The sequence below is a fragment of the Phyllobates terribilis genome, unplaced genomic scaffold (assembly GCF_046119375.1).
Source record: "Phyllobates terribilis strain yellow unplaced genomic scaffold, ASM4611937v1 Scaffold_1__5_contigs__length_1240528914, whole genome shotgun sequence".
Classification (NCBI taxonomy): Eukaryota; Metazoa; Chordata; class Amphibia; order Anura; family Dendrobatidae; genus Phyllobates; species Phyllobates terribilis.
Window position 1 is genome coordinate 406,372,568 of NW_027362761.1, and position 21,364 is coordinate 406,393,931.

Consider the following 21,364-nt stretch of genomic DNA (forward strand, 5'->3'; position numbering starts at 1 on the left):
AAACCTGTCAAGAACGGTGTTGTTCCTTCTACGAAAATGAAGCGTCATGATAGGATTCTTATGAGAAATCCACATAATATGCTGTAAAGAAAATAAACTTCAATGCAAAGTGATCAATTCTCGACTGTAAAATGTCGGCCTCTACTATATTTCCAAGACAGAATGAAATCTATAGACATATTCAAGAATGGAATTGCTCTGGTACGGTTTAATGCATTTTTACAATATGGAATCACGAGACACAAAATGGGCAAATTACTTTGGACATAAAAAGATAAAAACCATCAACATGACTGGAAGCGTATGTGAATGTAGTCAGATGAGGACGGAGAAAAAGAATATTCTCAAATGAGAAGAAAAAGGTGTGGTATATAGGACACTATAATAGTATGATACATTCTTATAGTAAATGTGTGGACATTTATGTATCATTGTTTCCATTAATTGAGGCATGAAAATGGCACTATCCAGACTGAATAGAGCAAATAGCAGGTAATAGACCGGTTTTCAGAACAGAATGATAAATGCATAGTGATAAAGCTGCATTCATATGTTGTGGCTACGATCAGGGCTGTGGAGTCTGAGTCCATTTTGGTGGAGTTGGTATAAAATGGACCGACTCATAAAATATATAATACATTGGGTACAGTAGTTCAATGCAATTTGTGGGCAATATTTTTTCATAAGAATTTGGGAAAGTTATGAAATGTCCTATTCCTGATCTAAGGGTCTAGACTTTTAGCTGAGAAAAAGGTGTCCTACCGTAAATTTATCACTTAAAGGGGTATTCCCATCTCCAAGATCCTATCCCAATATGTAATAGGTGTAATAATAATAATATTAGCAAATACCTCCAATTAGAAATGTGATTCGGTCGACAGGGGTAGGGGAACTCGGATACCAGGATGGATGGGCTACTTCTGTGGGGATCACGGTTGGTCGGTTCCCGGTTCCGTGCCCTGGACCGTCACTAAAGGGATGGGGGTGAGGATGATGGGAGTATTGTGTCCTGACGCCTCCTGTGGTAACTGGTAAAATCGGTTACCAGCGCTGTGTATGGTTGCGGAGGTGATCGGCATACGGTTTGTACTAACGCTATAAGCAGTAATGTCAAAGTAGGCACACACACATTAAGTCTTTGTTTCAGTACCTTTCTTTTACTGATGTCCGGTAACAGGTACAGTTCAGGAGGGTAACCAGGTTTTCGGTGCAGGTAGAGATATTCACTCTGGAGATTTGTGAGGCCTCCTCTAACAATGTGTGCGTTGTTTGGGATCAGTCCTGCCTTAAGCTGAACCTGCCACCTTCACTTTTTTGGGGTCCTTCTCCACAACTGACAATGAGGACCTTTCCTTGGGGCTACCAATTCTCTTTCTGGGCCCCTGGTCCTATACTTGGTCAAGTTTGGCAACTCTTTCCTCTTCTTCTTCAGGGGGAGTAGATCCTCCTGATCTGTTCGGGTTTTCTATGCTATTCCTGAATTAATAGCAATCTCGGACTCCGGTGTCCGGGTGAGCTAAAGGGATAATAGTTTTATCTCTTTCTTTCTCCTTCTAGCCTCCGTCCCTCTCTCTAGGGCACTTTCACAACACAGACCTGTTTCCTAGTTCAGGGCTTCACTGGTCCTCAGCCAACCGCTCTCTGTGTCTCTCTCCTCCTTCATCCCTCACAAGACTAACTGCCGCTTTGCTGTCTCCCTGGAAACTGACTCCTCCCCTCAGACCTGGGGTGGAAGGTGTTGTGTGTGCCCAAGTGTATATCTCTCCCTGCACCTATGGATCCTGTGGTAATCCCCCGCAGGGGTGCCATAAAAGTAGTATAGTATTTTTGATCCACCATCTCTCTTACCTCATGTGCAGGCATCGCAGGACCTTAGGTATCAATGGTTACGTCCACGGATAGTCACAGTTAGCTAGTTGCTAGTGGTCGTAACCATGGATACCTAAGGTTCTGCGATGCCTGCAGATGAGGTAAGAGAGATGGCGGATCAAAAATTGGAGGTATTTGCTAATACTATTATTACAAAGACTACATATTGGGATAGGATCTTGGAGATGGGAATACCCCTTTAAACATGAGCCATGTATGAGGGAGTCGGAGTCGTGGAGTCAGAGTTAGAGTCATGGAAATTGAGGAGTCGGAGTCAAAGTTGAAGGTTTGGCTTACCAACTGCACAGCCCTGGCTAAGATTGCTGCAAAAACTCACCTTTTTTCCCAGTGATTTTGTAAAGTGTGAACGTAGCCGGAGTCCGATAACAAAAGTTTTAAGATCCTCATAAATCAGCGTTCCCATCGTTTTTCCAAAAAGGTGGAAATATCATGTATTAGACTATACAAGAAACTATTTAAAATCAGACTTTACCATGATTTAGGATAAAAGCTTGTAAAAAAAAAAAAAAAAAAAAAAAAAAAAAAAAAAAAAAGAAGAAATAATAATTTTACGGTAAAAGGTTTAACCTGCAAAAACACGCTAAAAGTGAACATAGCCTTAGGCTACTCAATGACAAAAGGCCATCTAATAAATGTTGGTATGGGGTTAATTTAAAGTGATATTTTTTTTACTTTTCAATGAAAAAAAAGTCCTTAAAAATATTCTGTGTGTTGACATAAACCTGGACAACTACACGTCTGCACAGTCATTTTCTTTTCATACATTTTAATTGTCAGCTCTTCTGACACATTTACTTTAGCAATTTTTGTATTCACCACAATATAACAACTCTGGAGCTCTTCTTTTAAAGCTTTGTATAGTGTCATTTTTCCGTTATTTCTATAAGAAAAAAACTAAATAAATTTGTGACAACTTTGTGTTATCAGTTGGGGGTACCGATCCTATCAGACAGTGCAGGGACACATCATTTTGACAAGAGGGACGGCAAAACCCTGTTAAGAATTTATTTGTACACTTCGAAAGTGAATACTAGGGGAACGACACAATGTAGACATCTAAGGGTATGTGCGCACAAGATCTTTTTTCAGGTCGATTCAGCCGGAAAAAGCGCTAAAAAACACCAAAAAGAGTGAACATATGCACAGCAATGCAAATACGACTTGCTGTGCATATGTTCTGTCTTTTGTCACTTGTCTTACTGCTTCAGGCTTCAAAAGCTGTGTAGGGGCTGAAAGAAGTGACCTGACCATTCTTTAAGCATCTTCTGCTTGGAAGCCGCCATCATCTTAAAAAGGGGGTTCAAAAAAAGATGTCAGCAAAGCCGCCAAAAAAAAAAAAAAAAAAAACAGTGCAGGAAAAACACCATTGACATTCTCCTGAAGTGTCTTCTGATTCTAAAAAACATGATGATCTGATGGTCCATGATCCGAGGGGGCGTGCTGCAGTTAGATGCTCCTGCCTCCTGAAGAAGTGCGCGCTTTTCATGAAACTGGAGAGTCTGATGACTGGCGTGCGCCTCCGTGCGCTATGTTGAGAATCCAAATTTTGCGACTTTTTACAGCTTGTAAAAACTAGACAAAATAGCCATGTCAAAACACAGTACAGGTCCTCTTTAAAGAGTTTTTCCCTTCTTCATGAAGGGAAAAACAGAAAGCGCAATTTTGCAATTTACAGCTTATTAAAATGTTCAGCCATTCTTGAGAGATCAGTTATTTTGCTTACAACTCATTGCTTTTTTTAGACTGACCATCACTACTAGACAGCACTAAGAATGGTTTTCAAGCTGGCAAGGATCGCTGGAGTGCACGGTTACCTCGCAATCCTGGCCAGCTTCAATGCAGTGCTTACAAGCTAGAAAGAAATGGTGGTCGGTCTCCTAGGCAACAAGCTGCAAACAAAATAAAATAGTGTTAATAACTCAAGAATAGCAGCAAATTTAAAAAAAGTAGTAAATTGCAAAAGTGCTAGTTTTTCCAAGCCCTATCCAACAATATCTATCAACGAAGGTGGGAATACCATTTAATGCTGAAAACAAACTAAAACCCATTGTCATGAAGAGCAGTTAACGTTAAACAATTTTTAGCCGTATAGCACATATTTTCAAGCTGGATAATTTAATCATCTCATCTTTGGTGATTGCCTTCCCAGGATATTTAATGATGCTATTTCCTGTTTCTATCACTGATGGGTCCTCAAAATAACTGAGGGTAACGACAACTAATGTGTCGCTTACATTTGAAGACAATGTGCCTTCTAGTACATTTAATGGCAGTTAAGAAAAGGCCTCTGGAACATGCAAAGTGGCTTGAAGAGAGGGGCTTACAACAAAAGGGTGCAACGTATTTTAAAATGACAGATAAAATTGCATACAATTTATCCACAGGGATATTTGAGAAAAGATAAAAAAGCATTTTGTTGGAGCGACTGAATTAGAGACGACGTGGCCCGTTGGGAAATATTAATGAAATATGGTTACATGAATAAGAGAAAAAAAAATTGTGAAAGTAGAGATTACAAATAATATCTCAGCACAGACTTCCTAAGTGTAAAGAATCCTGTCTATACCATTACATTGCAGAATTAATTTGCTATTGGCATAGAGAAGTCTAGAGCTGGAGCTACAACACCAAGGGATGCCTTCATCTGTTGTGAGTGATAACAGAGGGGGAAAAAAAAGGCACACAAAAAAATAAAAGATACCTATGATGCCTTATTTCTATTGTTGCATTGCTTAGTTCTGCACCATGGAGTCGTTCCCACTAAGATAAAAATACATCATCACGCAGTGTTTCCAGAATGTTTTGTTTCCTTGCTTTAAAACACAGACAACAGCAAATGGTGATGAAAATTAAAGAGATATTCTTATGTTAACTCATTCTTATGGTATCAAATTGTTTTAGCTACTCAGACAGTATGAAAGTAAGCAAGTTTGCAAACTACTTGCTTTTTCTATCTGCTATCATTCTCCTGCTGTGGTAGCTTTTATCTTACATAGTGTATAACTTGTTTTTAAGGAGATCAACCAGTATGTCCAGTAGTTATATTTCAGACTGAGGAGTTAACTCATCAGGTCCCAATCAGTTCCTCCCAAACCACTTAATTCTATACAGCAGTGAGCGCCTCACTTCCAAACCCTTCCACACACCTCCCTCCCACCCGTGAGTTCTCATCAAGTCCGGTCAAGACCATTGGCAGCTTCCATAGCAGTTCTCCTAATCAATGCTCTTTCCATTGTGCTCAAAGGCCCCATTATCTTTACATGTAAATATAGTGATAAGAATGTACACTTTAGAACAATGACAGCCATTAATGTGTCACAGTAGCAAGAGAAACTAATGACTAGTATGGTCACTGGAAGAGGAGCACCCACCCCCACAGCAACCAGTAAGTAAGGAGAATGCAGAGCTGTGAGCTGCTTAAGACACAACTTGAGAATAACTCTTTAAAGGGCTCAAAACTTAGACTTGGGTGAGAAATAAATTAAAAAGCAGAACCAAGATTCATTTTACTCAGTTTGGAAAAATTTCTGCAAGTGTCAAACAGTCTTGTCTGAAATTCAGAAGTCTGTCACCTGTTGAGAAAGTGTGGAAAGTATGAAAGGACAAAGTACAGCTTGCTTGGTCTCCATTGCAGATGTAAGGAGCCTCACATCTAAAATACCTTGTAGGATAAGAAAGAGGGTTTGAGGTCTGTTTTACCTGTATTGAAGAAGTATGTAGACGTCTTATGTTCAAGCTTATCTTGAAATCAGTGAGTATGGACAGCATCTGATCTAGTTAGAGATTTATTTAAATGGATAATGTTTGGGCTGAATAAAAACTGTTGCACAATATGTTTGTGAGACTTCTATTGCTTACTACTTTTCCTTTCAGGATATGAGCAGTTCCTGTTGAAATTCATGAAAGTAACTAAACACTCTCCAGCTTGGAAGACGTCAAGAGTGCGTGAACTTGTATTGTAGGGATTTATTTAGAAATATTCCTAGTAACTCATTCTTGAGCATTTTTTCTTTACTTGAAATCCTTATAGTATGTGTGTACAACGTCTTTTAAACTTGGTCAAACCCGCAAAGTTTTTATGCGGAACCTGCTTCAGAAAACACCAATTTTTGGCATTTTAAAACTTCCTTATGTCTTTTTGAGCTCCCCATAGACTTTTTCATTTTGTTTGTGGCATCTTCCAAGCAGAAAACAGAATAGTCAGGTCACTTTTTTTTAACCGCTTTGCATCTTTTGAAACCAGAAGCAGTTAAAGGGGTTGTCCACTACTTATAATTCGCCCCACAAAGTATCCCCCCAGGGCCCATAAGTGTCTTTGTAATTACCTTCTGTTGCAGTTACTGTCTGTGAGCGACGCTATCACTGGCCGCTCACAGGCATCATGTGACCCCCGGCTGCAGCCGGCTCTGACATCCGCTGATGTCATGTCATGATTCCGGATGCAGTCGGGGGTCTCTGTCTTCTGCGTTCCACCGGTGGATGCTGGGTTGTGGGCGGAATTACCCCTAACGTCACACCCGGCATCCACCGCGCGCTTTCCCTTTCCTCATTCATCGGAAAAGCGTGCGGTGGATTTTGGGTGTGACGAGTGGGGTAACCCCGCCCACAGCCCAGCAGCCACCGCGGGGACCGCGTCACTGATGTCACGCCTCACTTGACGTGACATCAGTGGTGGGTCACGTGATGCCTGTGAGCGGCCACCGATAGCGCCGCTCACAGGCAGAAACTGCAACAGAAGGTAATTACAAAGACACTTATGGGCCCCAGGGGGATATATTGGGGGCATAATAAAGAGTTGTGGCCAACTTCCCTAAAGAAGACTGATCATTTGGCAAGTCGTTTTGACAAGAGAAATCCATATGTTCAATCTTTTAAGAATTTTTTCATTTTTAGGCTGCTTTTTTAGGCAGGTTACAGAGTGGACTCGCCTGAAAATGTTATCCTATATAACCTTATTGACAAGCACAAGGAAACCCCAAAAAAAGATCTGCAAAATGCTAACTTTAAAATATTTTTAAACAAGATATCTTTGCAGCTGATAACTTTCTTTGAATCTAGTAATCAAACCCCCACAAAAAAAAAAAAAATTAAAAACAACTGACTGATTCGTGAATGATTTTAAGGTGCAGGTGTTCCATTTATAGCAAAAGCTTAAATGAACAAAAAAAAAAGTCTTGATTTAACAAATTGCTCAAAGTCAAGAAGACAAAATATGTAAGGAGAAACAGATGGTAAAACATTTTATACTTCCACAAAAAGAAAATGACTTACAATACTCAATATATTTACTTTCTATCAATTTCAGACATTATTTCCATTTATACAGGTCTTAATAGGGTATAAAATGTACATGATGCAAATAGGATTCTATGAACACCATAGACACAGAGAGCAGCACTATATACAAAGTTTCTCCGCACTGCCCTGTCTATATAGGAATGTGTGTTCAATTTTTACTTCATCCAGTGGTCCGCTGTCATCAATGTTATTAGTACCCTAATCTCACAACCCAACCCAACATATGCTGAGTTTTAATGGGAAAAATGGTAATCAAACCTGAAAAAACACTCATCATCCACAGAATCTTCGGTTAAAAAAAAATACATAAAAAGTATACAGTAAATGTATGATTTTGTCTATTTTACTCCATGTCATGAATTTGTATTGAATTGCCAGCATGACAAATTGTATACTTATCTTGTTTTCACCAGACAACCCCTTCGAGGGTGGATACATCTGTATTACCATACCCTGGAGGGTTTTTCTGGTCTTTATTAAAATTAAGCAGAGGGAAAATAGATTTCTAAAAGAAACAAAGTCTACATACTTAATTTTCCATTCATTGCTGCTGTGCTACTTGTCACCGTCTCTGCTCGACCAGAAGAGATGACATTCCAACCACCAGTTCGCTGATCCTGCAGCCAATCAGTGGCCTCAGCAGTCAGTCAACTGATGTCATGATGGCACTTCTACTGGTCCAGTGGAAATGGCCGAAGCAACAACACTTGGGCAGAGTGTGGATTCTGGGTGTAAATATATCTTCTGTTTCTTTAAGTAGCAACCCATCCAACTGTTTATTTTTATTAAAGACTAGAAAATCCCTTGAAGCTGGAAGCTATGACAATGCAGATTTGTTCACCCTTAAAAAGAACCAGTTTGCATGATTTTACGATGTAAGGCCTTTATGCCGTTGTTAAACAGATTCAATTGGTAACTTTAAAGAAGAAAATAAAACAGATTTCTTCACTAATCAGCATTTAAAATTTTCTTGCAAAGCGATTTAGGTGCACAGGGGCCGGACTGTGCACGGGGTGTTCTCTTCCTGTCCCAGCACCCCCCCGCTTGCCTCTGGTGCTTGAATGACGGGTCAAGGATTTTTCAGTGATGCCTGAATTCAACCAGGAGGCAGATCACTGTAAAAGCAGTGACCCATCATTCAAAAACCAAAGGAAGGCAGAGGGGCCAGAGCTGGAAGAGAAGACCCAATGTATAGTCCAGCCCCTGTGCACCTAAATGTCATTGCAAGAAAACTTGAAATGCTGATTAAAGAAGAAAAAAAAAGCTGATTTGTCACCAAGGGTATCAAATTAATCTGTCTAACAGCATTATAGCAATGCCTTGACATTGCAAAATCGTACAGACAGGTCCTCTTTAATGGTTTTCTATACAATTTGTCAATTCAGGATGGATTCTGGGGGCAAGTTTGTCTTGGTTTCTTCACCTTTAAAACTTATTTTGGGCAGGTTGTATAGCAGTTATACTTTTATTTCCTTGCAATCCCTACTGTTTCCCTTCTTTGTCTCTACTTCTCTTTTCTCCCCTTTGATATGTGATAAGTCTCAAATAACATTGTGGCACATACTACCCACTCAGTGGCGGACACAAACAGAAGAGGGCCCCTGTGTAAGAACAGTATATGGGCCCATTATGTGTCTGTGTCAAATGCTGCTTAGAAAGTGGAATTGGGCCCCCTTACATCCTGTCCGCCTCGTACCCACTCTCCCTCTAAGATTGTTCTTTCCAATGTTCAGACAGCGCACTTCCCGCTACCAGGGTTATCCCTTTCTCTGTGCCATTGCGGAGATGGTTCTCCTCAGTTACTGCATGCATAATGTTCAAGCTTAGGAACAAGCAAAAAGTCAACATGATGTGGGGCTTACAAAAAAAATCTTTCCAATATAACATATAATCTTTAAATGTTAGGCATTAAAAACACTCAAAAGAGTAGCACACATGGGGGGAAGCAAGTTGCTATGAAAGTGTACAACAGCATTTACCCTTTATGAACAATAATAAATCAAATGTGAAAATATCAATGGGTATCAAAAATAGGTGTCCTCCAGCTAAAACTAAAAAAAAAAAATACAAAAATGAAAAGGAGTTTCAAAACGTTATGCCCAATACCATAGACATGGCAATAAAGGCTCATTTAGATCCTTTGTAAGACAAATCTATTGGGATACCTACATATCATACTGTACTAGCAGAAGCTTTTATGACATACTGCTCTAAATCTATAGGTATGAATACAGAGTTACTAACCCTATTAGAGCCAAAACAGTTTCCTTCTGGGAAGGAGTTATACAAGATTTTGGAATGTCAGTGGGAATATTGGTCATTCATTCAGAAGAGCATTTGTGATGTCAGACATTGACATGGACGGGAGGGTTTGGTCTCCATCCCAGTTCATCTTAAAGGTGTTCTATGAGCTTGAGCTCAGGGTTCTGTGGTCCAGCCAAGTTCTTCCACAACGTGGCTTCATGAACCTTGTTTTGTGTACTAAACGCTGAATGCCAGATGGAGGAGCGTGGTTTGTTACTCCACAGAACACTTTTCTATCGTTCAAGTGTCCAGTGGCAGTGAGCTTAACTGCTTAATGCTCCAAGATGTACCATGGAGCTTGTGAGGGACTTTGGAGCGAGCTCAGAAGCAGAGCCCACTCTCGACACAGGGCAGATGCTGGCTATATTATATTGCTGACGTCTGCCTCTAACTGCAGTGATCGGCACACTTGTCAATCGCTGCTGTTAACTTCTTAAATGCCACTGTCAATTACTGAGAGCAACATTTAGGCATTCATTCGGGTGCCCACTGCCGTCCCCTAGGGACATGATCACAGGGATCCTGTGGGTTCCTACAATAGCAGGGGCAGGCTGACTGCCCCGTACATGTCATGTGATCTCTTCCTTTGACGTCCACCTCGCAGATTCAAGTCCCCTAAGGGGACTAACAAATAGAAACAAAAAAAAGTTTTTAAAAATGCAACAAAAAAAAAAATTGATTCAACCCTTCCTTTTTTTTATTTTTTATAAAGAAATGTAAAAAAAAAAAAAAAATACCTATATTAGATATTACTGCATCCAGGAAAGTCTGATCAAAATAGAAAATTAATTAAGCTGATCGGTAAACACAGTAATGACAAAAAGAATCAAAACATTGCATTTCTTTGGTCACGGCAGAAATGCTAAAAAATGCAATAAGAGATCAAAGCATATTATATACCCTAAAACTTATATAAATAAAAACACCTTGTCACACAAAACGCAAGCCCTTTCACAGCTCCATTGATGAAAATACAAGAAAAAAACGGAAAATGGCGAGACAAACCAAATCTTTTTATTTTATTTTAACAATGTCCAGAATATTTTTTAGGTCAGTAGAATTGTAAAAAAAAACATACGTTTGATATCTTGATAATCTTACAGACCTGGAGAATCATATTTCCAAGTCATTTTTACTGTACAATAGAGGCCAACAAAACCAAACCTAAAAGACCATGGACGAATCAGGTTTTCTTTTTACACCAATTCACAGCACTGGGAATTTTTTTGCCATTTTACCCTACTCTATATGGTAATGTGAATGGTGTCATTCAAAATGACCTAGTCCCACAAAAAACAAGCCCTCATATGTCTATATCGATGCAATAAGAAAAAGTTATGGCTAATTCAAAAAGGGAGAGCAAAAAAATGAAAATGCAAATACAAAAATTGGCTGTGGAGAGAAGGGGTCACCACGACTCCATCCAATACATTGTGCTTGGTGATGTAAGGCTTGCATGCTGCTTGCTCAGCCATGGATATCCATACCCTGAAGGTCTTGGTGCACAATTTCTGTGCTGATGTACAAGTCAGAAAAGGTCTGATCTTTGCAGTTGAGTTAGGAGATCATTGGTGACTTTTTTTCATTATGCACATTGGCTCATGCCAAAGCAACTCTACGTGGTTTGACACTTCGTGGTTGACTTGTTGGGGTCTCTAAATACTTCTATTCACAAGCATATCCCACGGTCACGGTGTGGGTAGTGTTACTGAATACAGACTGCTTGTCTAGCTGCTTAATTTGATATCCTTGTGACAATATGTCGTAACGAAAAACTTGAATTTAATGACTAAGAGGCGTGTCCTAATAAACAATATGGACAAAAGTATCTTGCCTACAGAAACCAAACATTTGTGTCCATGCGCAAATATTTAAGAAGTCACATAAATAGTAAAACAATGGAAAAACTAAATCCTTTGATGTCACCTAAGAATGAGCAAGGACACACACCAAAGCTCTATGCATTCCCCTTCTTGTCAACCTATTCTTCAGAGCATTCAACAAATAAATGGACTAAATACCGACATGCAATACTATAAAATAAAATGATATGCTGCTGCAACGGCATGATAAATGTGTACATGGACGTCAATCATGCTGTAGGCTGGTTTTAAGGTGAAGCTGAACGCTGTCAGGCACTTTTATAGCACCTCATCTTCAATCTTTCCTGCAGCTATTTTGAGTATTTTGAGAGTTTTTGATGCATAACTATTAAGAGGTTAAGTTTTCGATTAGTATTTTTTTGTAAGCCTCATCTCAGTTACCAAAGCCCGAGAGAGACATCTGAAAAGGGACCATCAGTCATTAGAGAGAACACTGTGTGCTTGGGAGCTTTAGGGTATCTTCATAGGCGAGAGACTTGTAGAATTTGATATTTTTAATAGCGAATAGAAAAGATAATAACTAACTCAAGCTGTTGAAACTACTCAGGTTTCCTTATCAGACATGGTTTAACACAAAATCTGAAGGGTCACTTTCATACAAATGAAGAAAGAATTAAGACTTCTCCTTGTTCAGCTGACAGCCATCTCTCTCGATTCCCTCATACACAGGAACAGTCAGCTCAGGTGAGCACTCCTGTCTTCTCTATGAGATGTGTAAAGCCCACCGTACACATTAGATGGCTGTTGGCCAAACAATGGTTTCGGACGATCATTTAGCAAGCAGCCATCAAGTCAGACTCTCCCATACACAGGAGCGCTCGTTCGGCAGAGCGCTCCGGTGTTCATTATGAGACAGCCATCACCAGACATATCTGGTGGCAGCTTATCTCTGGGAGACAATACCATCGGCCTTCCAAAGTCGGACATGTCAGATCAATAATTTTCCTGGCAATAAATTGTCCAAGATTTCCATACACATTAGATTGTTGGACAAACTTGACGATATCTGCGGGTTTGGCCGACATTTGTCTAATGTATTTGGGGAGGTTTTACAGTAATTTCTAAATGTTTGAACTAAAGAGGAATATCCTAAAATTTGTATTGAACCCTACTTTTGTATTAGGAGAACAGTGCTTGGCTTAGTGCCTCTTCGCTGTTTTTCTGATCTTAGGTCCCTACTAGTGTTGAGCGAGTATGTTCTGTTCAGAGTATGCTCGGGAGAGCTCCGAGTATTTACAGCTGCTCGGTGTTTTGCTTGAATCACTCCCGTGCGCATGATTTGCAACTGTTTGACAACTTTATTACATGTGAGGAATGTGTAAGAAATTGACAGTTTTATTACATGTGAGGAATGTCTAACAGTTGCAAATCATGCACACGGGAGCTATTCAACCATATCACCGAGCAGCTGTAAATACTCTGAGCTCGGCCCGAGCATACTCGGCGAAAGGGTTAATAGAACATACTCGCTCAACACTAGTCCCTACCTCTAACATATCACCTCGCTATCTGCTAGCAGGCCTGAACATAGATGGAAGTAGAGAAGTGCATGGGCTATACCTTGTTTAACACCTGCCCATGAAAAGCTGAGTAGATATGGTGCACATCCCCGAGGGCCGAGTAAAATAGACTGAAGCTGATGCCTGGGCCTCACTAGATACAGTTGTGCTCAAAAGTTTACATACCCCGGCAGAATTTTTCCTTTCTTGGCCTTGTTTCAGAGAATATGAATGATAACAAAAGAACTTTTACTCCACTAATGGTTATTGGTTGGGTGAATCCATTTATTGTCAAACTACTGAGTTTTTTCTTTTTAAATCTTAATGACAACCAAAAACATCCAAATGACCATGATCAAAAGTTCACATACCCCAGTTCTAAATACCGTGTATTGCCCCCTCTAACATCAATGACAGCTTGAAGTATTTTGTAGTAGTTGTAGATGAGGTTCTTTATTTTCTCAGATGGTAAAGCTGCCCATTCTTCGTGCCAAAAAGCCTCCAGTTCCTGTAAATTCCTGGGCTGTCTAGCATGAACTGCACGCTTGAGATCTCCCCAGAGTGGCTCAATGATATTGAGGTCAGGAGACTGAGATGGCCACTCCAAAACCTACACTTTGTTCTGCTGTAGCCAATAACAGGTCGACTTGGCCTTGTGTTTTCGCTGTCATGTTGGAACATCCAAGTATGTCCCATGCGCAGCTTCCGGGCTGATTAGTGCAGATTTGCCTCCAGTATTTGCTGATAACGTGCTGCATTCATCTTTCCTTCAACTTTTACCAAGTTTCCTGTGCCTTTGCAGCTCACACATCTCCAAAACATCAGCGATCCACCACCTCCGTGCTTTACTGTAGGAATGGTGTACCTTCATCATAGGCCTTGGTCACCTCACTCCAAATGTAACATTTATGGTTGTGGCCAAAAAGTTCAATTTTGGTCTCATCATTCCAAATTACCTTATACCAGAAGTTTTGAGGCTGGTTTCTGTGCTGTTTGGCGTATTGTAGGCGAGATACTTTGTGGCATTTGCGCGGTAATGGCTTTCTTTTCGACCATGGACTCGACCATGCAGCCCATTTTTCTTCAAGTGCCTCCTTATTGTGCATCTTGAAACAGCCACACCGCTAGCTTTCAGAGAGTCCTGAACTTCAGCTGATGTTATTTGTGGGTTTTTCTTTGCATCCCGAACAATTTTCTTGGCAGTTGTGGCCGATATTTTTGTTGGTCTACCAGACCGTGGTTTGTTTTTCACAGAGCCCCTGATTTTCCATTTGCTAATTACAGTTTGAACGTTGCTGACTGGCATTATCAATTCCTTGGATATTTTTTTGTATCCCTTTCCTGTGTTATACAGTTCTACTATCTTTTCCAATGACCCTAAGCACACAGCTAAAATAACAAAGGATTGGCTTCAGAACAAATCTGTGACCATTCTTGACTGGTCCAGCCAGAGCCCTGATCTAAGCCCAATTGAGCATCTCTGGAGAGATCTGAAAATGGCTGTCCACCAACGTTTACCATCCAACCTGACGGAACTGGAGAAGATCTGCAAAGAAGAATGGCAGAGGCTCCCCAAATCCACGTGTGAGAAACTTGTTGCATCATTCCCAAGAAGACTCATGGCTGTACTAGCTCAAAAGGGGGCTTCTACTCAATACTGTGCAAAGGGTCTGAAAACTTATGACCATGTGATATTTCAGTTTTTCTTTTCTAATAAATTAGCAAAAATGTCTACATTTATTTTTTCTGTCAAGATGGGGTGCAGAGTGTACTTTGAGAAAAAAAATGAACTTTTTAGAATTTACCAAATGGCTGCAATGAAACAAAGAGTGAAAAATTTAAAGGGGTCTGAATACTTTCCGCACCCACTGTATCTCCTAACTTTGCATGTCATAAAAATAATACAAAGTTACTAAATTTTATTTCTGATACAGATGGCGGCAGCCATATAAAGGACTGTACCTCACCAGGAACTAGAGGGTGCCTCACAGTTTATGAAGCACTGCTCTAGAGATACACATTCAGCTTGTAATACCACTTGAGTATAATATATAAATAATAAAAGATATTTTAGCTCTCTCCTTCAAAAGAGAGGAAATAATAGGCTGCACTTGAGGTCTGCTTCTACTCCCCACAAGGAAATGAACAGTGTGTGCAGTCTGCAAGTGAATTAAGCTACAAGTAGTCAAACACATCAGATGAATGTTGGTCTAACAGGCTATTTTAGGAAGACTGGCTGTAAGGGCTCGCTCACACTGGCGTAAAATACGGAGGAGTGCAATGCAAAAAAATCTTTCATTGCACTCTAACCAATGTTGTACAACGAGGCAGAGCCGAGCTACGATTTTTTTCTCATGCCGACGCGGCATGAGAAAAAAATTGCAGCGTACTGCGATTGTCAGCATATCTTGCATGGCGCGCACCCATTCAAGTCACTGGGTGCGTACAAAACATTGGCCTGCACTCGGATGTCATTTGAGTGATGTCTGATAAACGCCAAAACAGACAACGGAGAAGATGGAGAGATTAATCTCTCCTTCTCACCTGTGAAAGGATCGGAGCACAGTAAAATGACACTCGGATCACACTCCCAGCAGAGTTTGAGCAGAGTGTCATTAGCATATCATATCAGATGCTATATGATAATGAGACCCTGGCCTAAAAGGTGTGTCCCCACTCTTCCTCAAAAAGAAACATTAGGAAAAAGAAGGAAAGGACATGTTGGATTTCAATATACCTGATTCTTTTGATCTCTGGAAGATAAGCCTCATGTGTGGACAGTGATTTATTTTTTCTCTTCTCATTGAAAACACAAATATATACATGCAGGTATAAGAACGGGAGGGGACATATTCGCTGTCGACTGAACAAGCATTTGGCAGACAACTATCTAAGCTGAATGACCACCTTAAACAGCAGTCGTTTCAGATGGTAATTCTATATTGGAAACTTCAATTTACACACAGAAGTCTATATCCCAATAAGTAAAATCTATTACTACTTTGAAGATGAACAACATTTTTAACGGGGTGCTCTGTTCATTATCTTCTTAAATAGGTAAGATTTCAAAGTGCTTGTAGAAATAAGCAACTTAGAAATTTACCTGGTTAAAAATCTTCTCCAAGAATGGAGGGATTTTTAATTCTAATCGTGTACTGCTCAATGTGTCGGTTACCGGCCACCTCTTCAGTTTATCAGCGGTGGCTGGTTTTCCCTAGGTAAGGAGCACACTTGTAAGCTCTTCAGTATACAGAGTGTACAAGTTCTGCTCTGAAGCTCGCCGGATCACTGGCAAAGCCACCTCCGCTATCAGCTTGGGAGAGCGCACAGTTCAGCCCACGGGTGCTCTGATACCACTGGCCCAATCTGTCAATCATCAAGAGTGCAAAGTCCCCGGGCAAGCAGTAATCCGGGAAAGGCTTGGAAGCTGTGCACACCTGAACACTGAAAGGGAGACAACCACTTTGGTGACAGAGCATTTCCACACTTGCAATTGTTCCATTAACACCAGGCCTTCAACGTAAAAATGTAATTCGTGGACCCCTTACATTTCCTTCTTCTGTCAGATGATGAATTCATGTTTGATGGTTTTGTATATGTAGAGGCCAATAATCCTATATATTAGGTATCATTTGTGCTGTTTGTAAAGTAGCGGAGCTCTGCTCAAATAATATTACTGTTCTTTTATGAAAAATATTTTTATTCTCCTCCCTGTATCTGATATAGGAGTCACATAGAGAAAATAAGTAGTCAGAACGTGAAACTTTCCACTTCGGCATTACTCATACCCATAAACTAAAAAAGCTCACACGTGAATCATACCGTGATTGAGTTACCAGTCATTTTACCTTGACTTTGTGGTCCGGCTCACAATGAACACCGACGTCATGTTGCTTGGCAACCAGAGACGGCATACTGTTTGTGCCGGTCATATATATCCCACACCGAAAGCAGTACTTCCAGCCAAAACAAGAAAAGTGGGAAAGTAACTGATATCTGGGAAGCACAAGCGTCATTATTCTATATATTCAAAGTGTGAGGAATTGTGAGAGATTTAGCATATTCTGTTTTATGAGTGGAGAGCGTTAACCCATGTAATGTAATACTGATAACTAATCCACGGGTGTATCTGCAGCAAGGTTTATGGTCAGTCTTTTCATGCTGTAAAAGTGTTAATATGAAGGCTTTTTTTATTTTACAAGACGATGTGAACCAATGGCAATAGCAGAATCAGTAAAAAAAAATGCAAAAAAGAGGAAACTCTGAAGATTACGGCAACCCACCTCCCCTGCTGCACAATGCATTGCGGAGATGTTACAGATTTGCCGCACGATTCACCTTTTAGGCCATGCTCACATGTTCAGTATTTGGTCAGTATTTTACGTCAGTATGTGTAAGCCAAAACCAGGAGTGGGACAATCAGAGGAAGAGTATAATAGAAACACGTCACCACTTCTGTATTTATCACCTACTCCTGGTTTCAGCTTTCAAATACTGATGTAAAAAACTCACAATGTGCACGTGGCCTTACAATCCATGAAGACTGGAGCATAAATTGACATTCCAGATTTCAAATCCACTGTTCATGAAATCTCATCCATAGTGCCGCTACTTTAACATGAGAATATCGTCTATACACGCACCCATGTAAACCCCTGTTAAATACCACAATGTCATGAGATTACCAGCGTACATTGGACTTGGAGCGAACGAACACCGCAGTTCTAGGAGGCAAGTATGTTTTTTTTCTTATTGCTCTACACCAGTGTTTCCCAAACCCCATCCTCACGGCCCCCCACAGGTCATGTTTTCAGGATCTCCTTAGTATTGCACAGGTGAGAGAATTCCTGATGCCTTGATGATACTTCAATCACCTGTGTAATACTAAGGAGATCCTGAAAACATGACCTGTGGGGGGCCGTGAGGATGGGGTTTGGGAAACACTGCTCTACACTAATGAGGGGTATGGATCCTGAAACAGGCTTCTGTAGATGGGCTTTGGCTTGTTATTTAAACCTGGTCATACTGCAAGTTTCCATACAGGGTAGGACTTTGTCTATTAGGGTACTACTTCTCAATGTTATTCATAAAATAAAAGATAGCTCTCTTGCAGAATTAAACTAATTTACATAGTTTTCTCCCATGGAGCAATGCCACTAAGACTTCATACACAGTTTGTCTTTTTGAGGAGAACCAGTACTCCTCCCCCTACAGCATGGAAGATTCGTATGTGTAATATGTTGACATGAAAAAGCTTTGAAGTTATGAGAAAAAGAAAAAAAATCAATGACCATACAGCATCTCACAAAAATACTTCCTTCCTTTTCCTAGCATTCTTCTCCAACGCCAAGCTCAAGGACATTCACAGAGTGTGCCAAAGGAGGACTCATCAGCCATGACAGCAATGAGCTGAAGGCTCTGTGCAGTTTCTAGTGCTGTCAGTAGCTGTGCCTTGAACATCCTCACAGAGCAAGGGTTGAGATGACAAGTCGTAGATTAAAAGACAAGGAAACACAGCGGAGTAACAAATTTAATAATGGAACAAGCCTAGCAGCGGGGCCCAAAGGAGAACGATAAACACTTACAGAGAAAGCCTCAGAGGCTTAAAATTTTACTTGGAGTTTTTAATCCAAAAAGTAAGCCTGGAGAAAAGCTGCAGAACAGCAGCCTAAACCTATCAACATTAGCAGATTAAAAACAACATTTCTGTTGTCACAAAGAAAATATGTTAACTTGCCGAAAAGTGAGATAGACAAAGGGACAACATAATTGATAACGTGTATGAGAGGTACAGAATGTTCTTCATTCTGCTCTCGTCATATTGCGGACATTGAGCTAGAATGAAAACTCAATGAAGCAGATAGTTTAAAATATTTGGTCTTGATGTACAGAAGCGCCAGTCACAGTCTGAACATCTCACACAGAAATAAGTAAGGATGATATCGTTATGACTGCCTAAAAGGAAGCAGAGCTGATCAAGTATGGTTATAGGTGCTCACATCTAAACCCAGTATAAAAGACGCCTCTAGTAATGCCATAAGACTACTATAACTATGATCAGCACATTTTTCTAGGTTTTGAGGATATGCTTCAATTTGGGGTACTGTCTGGGACCACAAGCACTACAACCAATACATTATGGCTAATTGGCGTCACTTTTGGCTGTGCAGTTTGTTGGCTTTTAGTCGTTTGTAAGTCAAACATTCTTAGCTGGTTAATTTCCTAATATATATTTACAGACGTCGAAACTTTCTTTGTGTAATAAAGAGCTTTAAATCCTCTGCTTGGACAGAATAAAATATACAATCCTGTTTGCTGTCACTACTGAATACAATTGTATTTTTAGTGCAACGTATGAACAGTATGAAATAAGCTCCTAAGCACACTCTTGTAGTACCTACAGGCAGACACTTTATCATTTAAAAATCCTGGATTGTTTTATTTAGGCTACCACAGGTGCCTTTGAGTATGAGCAGTATGCAGCTCCTCTCTCTTCCTTTTGTTTGTAAAAAATATGTATGCTGTGGATATTCTGATATAATAATAAAAATAAGGGGTGAGCGGTGATGCTGAGATAAGTAGAGGTTGCTCACACTGCTGTCCACCTGGTCTTACATGATCTAATACTGCATATAATCACAGGAGCTGAGGTAAGAAAAGGCTGCTGACACTGCTTTGCACCCTGCCTATCTGACCTAATAATACAGATCATCATGGATGTTGAGGTAAGAAGAGGCTGCTCACACTGCTGTCTACCCTGCCTATCTGATCTAATAATACAGATCATCATGGATGTTGAGGTAAGAAGAGGCTGTTCACACTGCTGTCTACCCTGCCTATCTGATCTAATAATACAGATAGTCATGGATGCTGAGGTAAGAAGAGGCTGCTCACACTGCTGTTCATCCTGCCTATCTGATCTAATACTGCAGAGGTAAGAAGAGGCTGATCACACTGCGGTCTACCTTCTTGTCTGATCTAATACTGCAGATAATCACGTGTGTGGAGGTAATAGAAATGTTGCTGACATTGTTGTCCACCCTGTCTATCTGATCTAATAATACAGATAATCATGGCGGCTGAGGTAAGCAGAGGCTGCTCACACTGCTGTCCACATTGTTTACCTGATCTAATATGGATTGTGATGTCCCCACATGGTCTGAGGAGAACATTCTTTAGTTGATATAGAAAGACATAAATCCATGTGACACATTCATTCCTGCACTGAGTGTGTGTAACTTCAAATCTCAGAGAGATCAGGAGAGACTAGGAGTACAAACTCATGACAACCTTTGACACACTCAGTGCAGGAATGAATGCGTCACATGGATTTCTGTCTTTCTATATCAACCAAGGAATGTGCTCCACGGACCATGTGGGGGCATCACAATCATGGACCAGACCTAAATCACAAGACAATAAAACTTTCACACTCGTTATCTATGAACTGTTTCAATATTTACAGCCACAACGGTTTATCCCTCTCCCATAATGATAGTTCTGCTTCACGTCACTTGTCTCATCTATTGCATCATTTCTGCGTCTTGTTGTGCATAAATATGTGACTCTTCAGATTTTGTATAATTCCAAGCCTGATGAAGAGACCCTAGTAGCCTCGAAATCTTGCAGTTTGATACAATCTTTTCAGTTAGCTATTAAATAGTATCAACCGCTGAGGACTCTCAAATCTAAATATTTTTCTAGCTCCCTTGACAAAGTGATTGGGATTTGCTAATTAAATGTATGTAGGAACTTCTTTCTAATGACATTTCTTTTATTTTTTTTTTCTATTCCTGAAGAACCACTCCAAGACATAATAAAACATTTCCACGTAGTTGCAAACAGACTTAGAACTGTAGAGAAAACTCTGCAAATTATTTGGCTAGCCCCATTCCAGTCAAGTGCTCCAGCTCTCATCATTAAATTCTATCATTGGCTACTCTGTTCTGGCAGGAACATGTCACCCACGCTTTCCCAGGCCGATGAATGTGTTGTTCTTACTGATATGCGCAGTATGTACAGAAAGCAAGGAGGTAATTAGCATAATATTTTACACCTATTTACAAAAATAAAAAATAATAACATCTCTACTCTTCAAGGTGGACATTTACTTTAGGCTATTCATTTTCCATTCTATGGTCACAGTAGTAGTATTGATATATAAATTCGATACTATTTTAAATAGCTATTCTTTTGTATAAATTTTTTATTTATAGGTAATTAGTAAATGTCATCGACAAGTTGGTCTAGAAACCTGAAGTGTTTAAAGTACAACTTTTGAGCAGCAAAATGAAACTGTATGCTTTGAAAAAGAAAAATAAGACAATTATCCAGTGTTGCTTTTACTTTTGACCGTTGTACGGAAAATTTTGAAAAGTCAGAGTAAAATCTATATACTGGGACAGAGGAGAACCAAATCAATCCCAGGAGTCTATAAACTTCAGAAAGAAATAAACAAGAATATTGGACACAGAATAAACTATTTAAATT

General features: G+C 40.0%; 1 protein-coding gene across 2 annotated transcripts in view; it reads right to left on the reverse strand.

The window, feature by feature from the left end:
• HSD17B4 (hydroxysteroid 17-beta dehydrogenase 4) overlaps positions 1-21,364 on the reverse strand; it is a 370,026-nt gene that overhangs the window by 15,935 nt on the left and 332,727 nt on the right. The window lies entirely within an intron of this gene.